The 7,066-nt window shown below is 41.4% G+C and overlaps 1 long non-coding RNA gene across 1 annotated transcript; it reads right to left on the bottom strand.

Moving 5' to 3' along the window:
• Positions 1–1,461: 1,461 nt before the first annotated feature.
• LOC125507927 (uncharacterized) lies at positions 1,462–4,631 on the bottom strand. Its single transcript, XR_007283144.2, has 4 exons — positions 4,208–4,631; positions 2,450–2,557; positions 2,202–2,271; positions 1,462–2,091 (listed from the first exon to the last, which is right to left on the bottom strand). It is a non-coding gene; the product is annotated as an uncharacterized LOC125507927 (long non-coding RNA).
• Between the last annotated feature and the right edge of the window lie 2,435 nt (positions 4,632–7,066).

The raw sequence follows: 7,066 nt of genomic DNA, 5'->3' as shown, positions 1-7,066 counted from the left end.
TTCGACTGCTTGTGCTTTGGTGATCAACATTATTTTTATTAGGAGGATTGTAAGAGTTTGTGACGGGCGCTAGCTGGTCGAGCAGAAAAAATAAGAGCAAATATTTGTTTTGTTCTCAAAAAAATATTGTACATGATGAACATAGAATGAATCATGTTTATTGTGATTTGGACATAGTATTTTTTTGCGCATGTTAAACAATTCCAACAAATTTGCTTTTGAGATATAATTTGACGTCAACAATTCAGATATAAAAAGTAGTTCAACTTAATTTGGCGTTGCTACTATATCCATGGACGGAGATGTTTAGTGCCATTTGGAGACCCTCCCTCTCTTTCCTTTTTTAGTTTTCTATATTTTTATTCCTTACCTTAATTATGGGACAGCTTCCACTTTCCATTTTCCCTCTGTCTAGAGATGAAATCCCCCACCCTCTTTCCTTCCTTATCCTGCCATACAACATATGAAATCCCTCCTCTTTCCACATGAAATCCCTGCCGTCTTTCCTTCCTTATTCTGTCTCCTCTTTCCTTCTTTATTTTTCTCTTTTTTCTTCCTTATTCTGTCAAGAGACATGAACTCCCTCCCTCTTTCCTTCTTTATTTTTCTGTATTTCCTTCCTTATCCTTATTATGGAAGGACTTATTTCCTTCTATATTGTTTCCCGAGATGGCTCCTTGATATACCGAGAAAATTCGAAGATGTATATAAATTACAAAGATTGGGTTTAAGAGAGCGGTATGGGACTATTTAGAAGGTGAATCAACTGTCTAAATATAATGCACCGTGAGGTTTTTTTATTTTTGAGGAAGATACACAGGCGATCGAAAATCCTCCTTATATGATAGACTAGAGGGTAATCCTTTTTACTCCAAACATATGATGGGCCAGCTGACTTGGACGCTCGATCTGTGCACTAATCTGGCAGCCCGTGTTCGAGTCCTCAAAATAGCATCTTTTTTGTGTGTGCCCGTTTCTGAAAGAAGCGACTTAAAAAAAGCATGACGGTGAACACATGCACGACTTTAGCCCAGTGCGCGTTGAGATGAAACTCAAGGTCATGAGTTCGATCCCCGTAAAATCAACTAATTTTTGCTGCTGCTCCTCTACAATCTCGGCCCATATGCAAGGGCAAAGTCGCTGCTCACAATCTCGGCCCATGTGGGGCAAAGCCCATGCCAGATAGAAAAACGTAATTTGTCGAATCTATACCCGAGAATCAGTCTCTCTTTTCTTAGTGAAAAATTCTTTCATGGGCAATGCTAATGTGTGTTTCCAGGCAGGTTCATGATGTTCAGATCATAGGATGTTTCATAACGTATAACACAGAGGTCGCTGCTAGCAATTTTAATTACAAAAAATAACTTCTTTTAGGATTTGTATTGTGTTTTCTGGGATTAGAAGTATACGAAAATAACTATATTAGCATACATATGTATTGGCTGAGAAAGTAACAAAAAATAAGGGAAAGAGTTTAGTCCACATATGTATGTTTATGCACAAAAACTGGGAAAGTTGTTGTGATAACGCAGGCATAACAACAGGAGTTCTATACCAACATGGGTGTGTACTAACATTCAGAATGCATGGAAAAATGAATAGCTACAACAGTAAGGCCACAAAATTCACTCAAACTGAATAAAGCTACTTTTGAGAGCAAATAAAGTACTTTCGAGCTCCTCAATTGACCTCTCCAATAGCTTGACTTCTTCATCCTTCTCCTTTCATCAAAGAGGAGCCCTTGATTGGGTCGTATCTGCTTGAGAAGTACGTATATGCAAAGAAGGACAATCTGACCAACGTAGTCATGGGCCACTCCAATGTACAAAGCAGAGCACACAACTCTGTCTTCAATCTTACAATGTCGTGAACCTCGACCGACGGACATTGGTGATGCCATCGGTGGCGTTGACGGTGTGATGTACCATTAACTGGTGAATGCCGCGCCAACCAGTGGCTCCAGAACACCTTCAACACTGCAGGACGACGGACAAAATGACCGTGGCGAAAGCCATGAACACATAACCCAACAGGCACTCACCATAGGCAAACTTCTTGACTTGCTTGGTGCTGCAGCTGATGCCTTGAGCTCTATAATGGTAGTGCATAAATGTAGAGACACAAATGTTAGGCATAAATTGGTTGGTCTTTCATCTATCAACAACTGATAAAATCTGGCCACTTGGAAGTTGTAAACATACAGGCAGAGGCGCATAAGGTGGACTTCCGAGTTTTTTTCTGCTTCTTCTTTGTAAGGCTAAACTCCATTTTCTAGAGGAGCAAAGGATGTACAGGTTTTCAGCCACAATTGATAATCCTTTAAACATGTTTTGTTTTACAGAACAGAAAAATGACCAAGATATCCTGGGAACTTGATGGTGTGTTTTGTTACTATAGAATAGTAGTACGAAAAAACAAGGATCAAGATGTTTTCGTGAAGAAGTCATACTTTCTGTTGCTGCACATAGAGCTCCAGTGGAGAATTGCCGTTGGTAACAAATCACACTGACATTATATTCTTCCCCGGTTTTTTGTTTTGATCCTGCAATCCTTGCTCCTGCAGCTCATTTGGCCAGCCATTAAATAAACAATAGTAACGGAGGGAGCATGCTATCTAGGGTCAAAATTAAATGGAGGTCCTGGTTCATCATTAGGGAAAGAAATAGTAACATAAGGAGTATGCTCTTTAGGGTGACGATTAGATGAAGTTCCTGATTCATCATTACTTTACTTTTGAGGTCAAATTCGAAATAACTAATCAAGTAATAATCTATTTTGCAAAAATATATGGCTTTTGGATAAGGCAGGCACGACCACTGGCATCACCATCATATATCTCTTAACCTAACTATAGAAAATGTCTTTAAAAGTTCTGATACATCTTATGTCCTAACTAAAGTGGGTACATCACTATTTAGATGCTCTGAAGTAAAGAGGTGTTCACAAGGAGAATTCAAAACTAACACGTCTTCTTGAACTGAAGCACTATTTGTATATCGAAAATGTTCTGAAACTGCTGAACCTGAGCTTATCTAACAAGTATTAAACATTCAACTTTTCTACCATGCTTGACCTGGTATGCTTGAGGGAAACAAAAATAGAAGTTTAACCTTACGTAAAGATACGATTAAATGGCGATTCATTGATGGAGTAATCAGATAATGCGAAAATCAATTGTAATAATAAAAAAGAGTTGCAGTAATCACTAATAATATATTTTTTGTCAACTCTGGAGAAGACTTGCTACCTGCTGCTACAACCAATTGACTCATGCACAAACACCTCTAATGTATAAACGTACAAACATGACTCGCTGCTACATATGAATTCTACTCACTTCTACATATGAATGCTTGTGAATTCTTCAGGTTACAACAAGAAACTGAAGGATATACAAAATCATGAAAAAACTTTGTTCTTCATGCAGATGAAGGTACATGATTAATTGTTATCACAACACATCAAAGCTTACTTCCAATGATTTAAAATGCATGTCACTTTTACTTGCCATACATATGGAAAAGAAACTAAGGCAATGACGCTAGAAGACTTTTCTTAGCCGAACATATGGAAAAAAGAAAAACCTAAGGTAATGACGATGGAAGCTATGGTTGCAGGCACACACTAAAAGATCCTGGTGAAGAATAAAGCCCAAAACTCATGCTCTTTTCAAATTTCAATTTTAAGTAAATTATGAACATAACAGAACTGCTACTTCAAGGTTGCTAATGTTCTGATCATCCATAGTTGAGTCTTGAGAACAACATGATTTATTAACCAAAAGTAGGAATTTTCAGGTTTGGAGGGCACAATACAGACATTATGTTGAACTTGGATCAGTAAAAAGAATTGGTAAACTGAGGTGCAATCAAATGAACACGTATGCACATCGGTAAACTGGAGTGAAATCAAATGAACACGCATACACATCGGTAAACTATGCATTGGTATGCACTGCAAGCGCAACACATTTGTGTCTGAAACTGAAACAACACACTTCAGAGAAGAAGATTCAGAATAGCACAAATCCACATGAGTGAGACGTTTACGAGCTCGGCTCAGCAACAATCAGACCCTCCTTGTCTGCCTCTTGCAAGGTTAGCAATAATTCACAAGGTTATTCTAACTCATCTCCAAATCGAATTTTTTACAAATCTGCACAATCAAGCAAAAATTGGGTATATAGTGCGGATCTGGGAGCAAGCACCTGGTACTTGGGGACTTTCAGACGGGGGATCTGGTGGTGCCGCCAATTTCCAGCGATGTCAGCTGAGAGGAGGCGGGCCCGGAGCAGCAGCCGGCGACGGGATGACGGGGAGCACCTCGAGGGCATGGCCGACCAGTTCCATGGCTCCCTCAGTAGGGAGTTGGCCAGCTGAAGAGCAGTGGAGGCAGAGGAGGAGGGGGGAGAGGAGTTGGGGGATGGTGTGGCGCCGGCGTCGTGTGTCTCCGATGATGGAAAGCCACAGGGGTGGGGCGGCGGACGTCGTAGAGGCGGTGGCGGCGCGCGGCGGCGTGGCGGGGGTCGGCTGCGGCGGCGCACGGCGGCGTGTCGGGGGCCGGCGGTGTGCAGCAGCGTGGCAGGGGGCCAGCGGCGCGTTGGAGGTCGAGACGGGGCGTGCGTTTTTTCCCTCGCCCGTACCAGTTCGTTCGTGCTATTCTTCTTTTTTTCACCCAAAAGGCTGAGCCGAGGCCCAAGCCCAACACACGAAACGTTTTCTCTGTTTATTAGCATTAAAACTATAGTGCGGGTTAATTACAGTAAAACACAGGGGTTTTTTCAAAAAAAATGACGCGACGGTGAACCCGGAGACTCAATCCATGCTTTATTATTAATAACTAGCAAAAAGACCCATGCGTTGCAACGGAAGAAAAATGTTCAATTTGTATGTAAAATTGTTAAATTTATGTAAAAAAATTCAATGTATATTCTTCTAAAAATACAATGTATATCAAAAATAAATAAACGTTTGGAATTGCAAAATTTGTTCAGGTTTCAAAATTTTGTTTGAATTTTTGATATTTATTCACGATTTTAAAAACGTATTCTTATTCAAATATTTTAAGGAAAATCGTCCACACTTGTTTCCAAGAATTGTTGAAAATATTTAAGAAAAATAAATAGACCTGTCGCTATACTACTTTAACTGGGGCGCTGCAATTTGAGCATAATCAACAGCTAGCTCATGTGGTTGTGTGGGATCGAAAGTATGTCTAGAGGGGGGTGATTAGACTACTTGACCAAATAAAAACTTAACCTTTTCCCAATTTTAGTTCTTGGCAGATTTTAGCTATTTTAGGACAAGTCAAGTAATCATCACACTATTCAAGCAAGCATGCAAAGAGTATATTGGCAGCGGAAAGTAAAGCATGCAAATTGCAAGAATATAAAGGGAAGGGTTTGGAGAATTCAAACGCTATTGGAGACACGGATGTTTTTCCCGTGGTTCGGATAGGTGGTGCTATCCTACATCCACGTTGATGGAGACTTCAACCCACGAAGGGTAACGGTTGCGCGAGTCCACACAGGGCTCCACCCAAGGGCAACGGTTGCGCGAGTCCACGGAGAGCTCCACCCATGAAGGGTCCATGAAGAAGCAACCACCCACAAAGGGTCCACGAAGAAGCAACCTTGTCTATCCCACCATGTCCATCGCCCACGAAGGACTTGCCTCACTAGCGGTAGATCTTCACGAAGTAGGCGATCTCCTTGCCCTTACAAACTCCTTGATTCACTCCACAATCTTGTCGGAGGCTCCCAAGTGACACCTAGCCAATCTAGGAGACACCACTCTCCAAGAAGTAACAAATGGTGTGTAGGTAATGAACTCCTTGCTCTTGTGCTTCAAATGATAGTCTCCCCAACACTCAACTCTCTCTTATAGGATTTGGATTTGGTGGAAAGAAGATTTGAGTGGAAAGCAACTTGGGAAGGCTAGAGATCAAGATTCATATGGTAGGAATGGAATGTCTTGATCTCAACACATGAGTAGGTGGTTCTCTCTCAGAACAAATGAGTTGGAATGATGTGTGTGTTCTGATGGCTCTCTCTTGGAATGAGAAAGAGGTGGAGGGGTATATATAGCCTCCACACAAAATCCAACCATTACACAGTTTTCCAATCTCGGTGGGACTGAATCATAAAACTCGATCGGCCCGAAAATGTAAACCTAGTGACCGTTAGGAATTTCGGTGGGACTGACATGCAACTCGGTGGGACCGATTCGGTTAGGGTTTGGGCATAATGTAATCTCAGTGAGACTGATTACACAAACTCGGTGAGACCGAGTTTGGTAATTAGCTAACCAGAGAGTTGGTCAGGCAAACTCGGTGGGACCGATTTGCTCTTTCGGTGAGACCGAGTGGAACTCGGTGAGACCGAAAAGTTACAAAGGGGAAACACTGAGTTTACATTGCAATCTCGGTGGGACCGATTCGCTCTTTCGGTGGGACCGAAAAGTTACGAAAGGGAAACAGAGAGATTGCAACCCCATCTCGGTGGGACCGAGAACCTTATCGGTAGAACCGAATTGCTAGGGTTTTGGCAGTGGCTAATGACAAGTGAAACTCGGTGGCGCCGGATAGGAAAAATCGGTAGGACCGAGTTTGGCTTAGAGTTTAGGTCATATGTGGATATGGGAAAGTAGTTGAGGGTTTTGGAGCATATCACTAAGCACATGAAGCAAGAGGCTCATTAAGCAACACCTCATCCCTCCTTAATAGTATTGGCTTTTCCTATGGACTCAATGTGATCTTGGATCACTAAAATATGAAATAAAGAGTTTTGAGCTTTTGAGCTTGAGCCAATCCTTTGTCCTTAGCATTTTTAGGATTCCACTTTCACATCCATGCCATGCCAATCATTTAGCTTTCCTGAAGTAATCATCTTGGAATAGCATTAGCTCAATGAGCTATATGTTGTTATGAATTACCAAAACCACCTAAGGATAGTTGCACTTTCAATCTCCCCCTTTTTGGTAATTGATGACAACATATAGATCAAAGCTTCGACAAATGATAATAAGCATGAAATATATCGTCGCTTTGAGAAGTATGTGATAAGTAA

This window comes from Triticum urartu, chromosome 5A (assembly GCF_056163025.1).
Source record: "Triticum urartu cultivar PI428250 chromosome 5A, HENAU_Tu73, whole genome shotgun sequence".
NCBI classification, from domain to species: domain Eukaryota; kingdom Viridiplantae; phylum Streptophyta; class Magnoliopsida; order Poales; family Poaceae; genus Triticum; species Triticum urartu.
The sequence above is the reverse complement of the archived record's forward strand: the minus strand, read 5'-3'. Positions and strand labels throughout refer to the sequence as shown.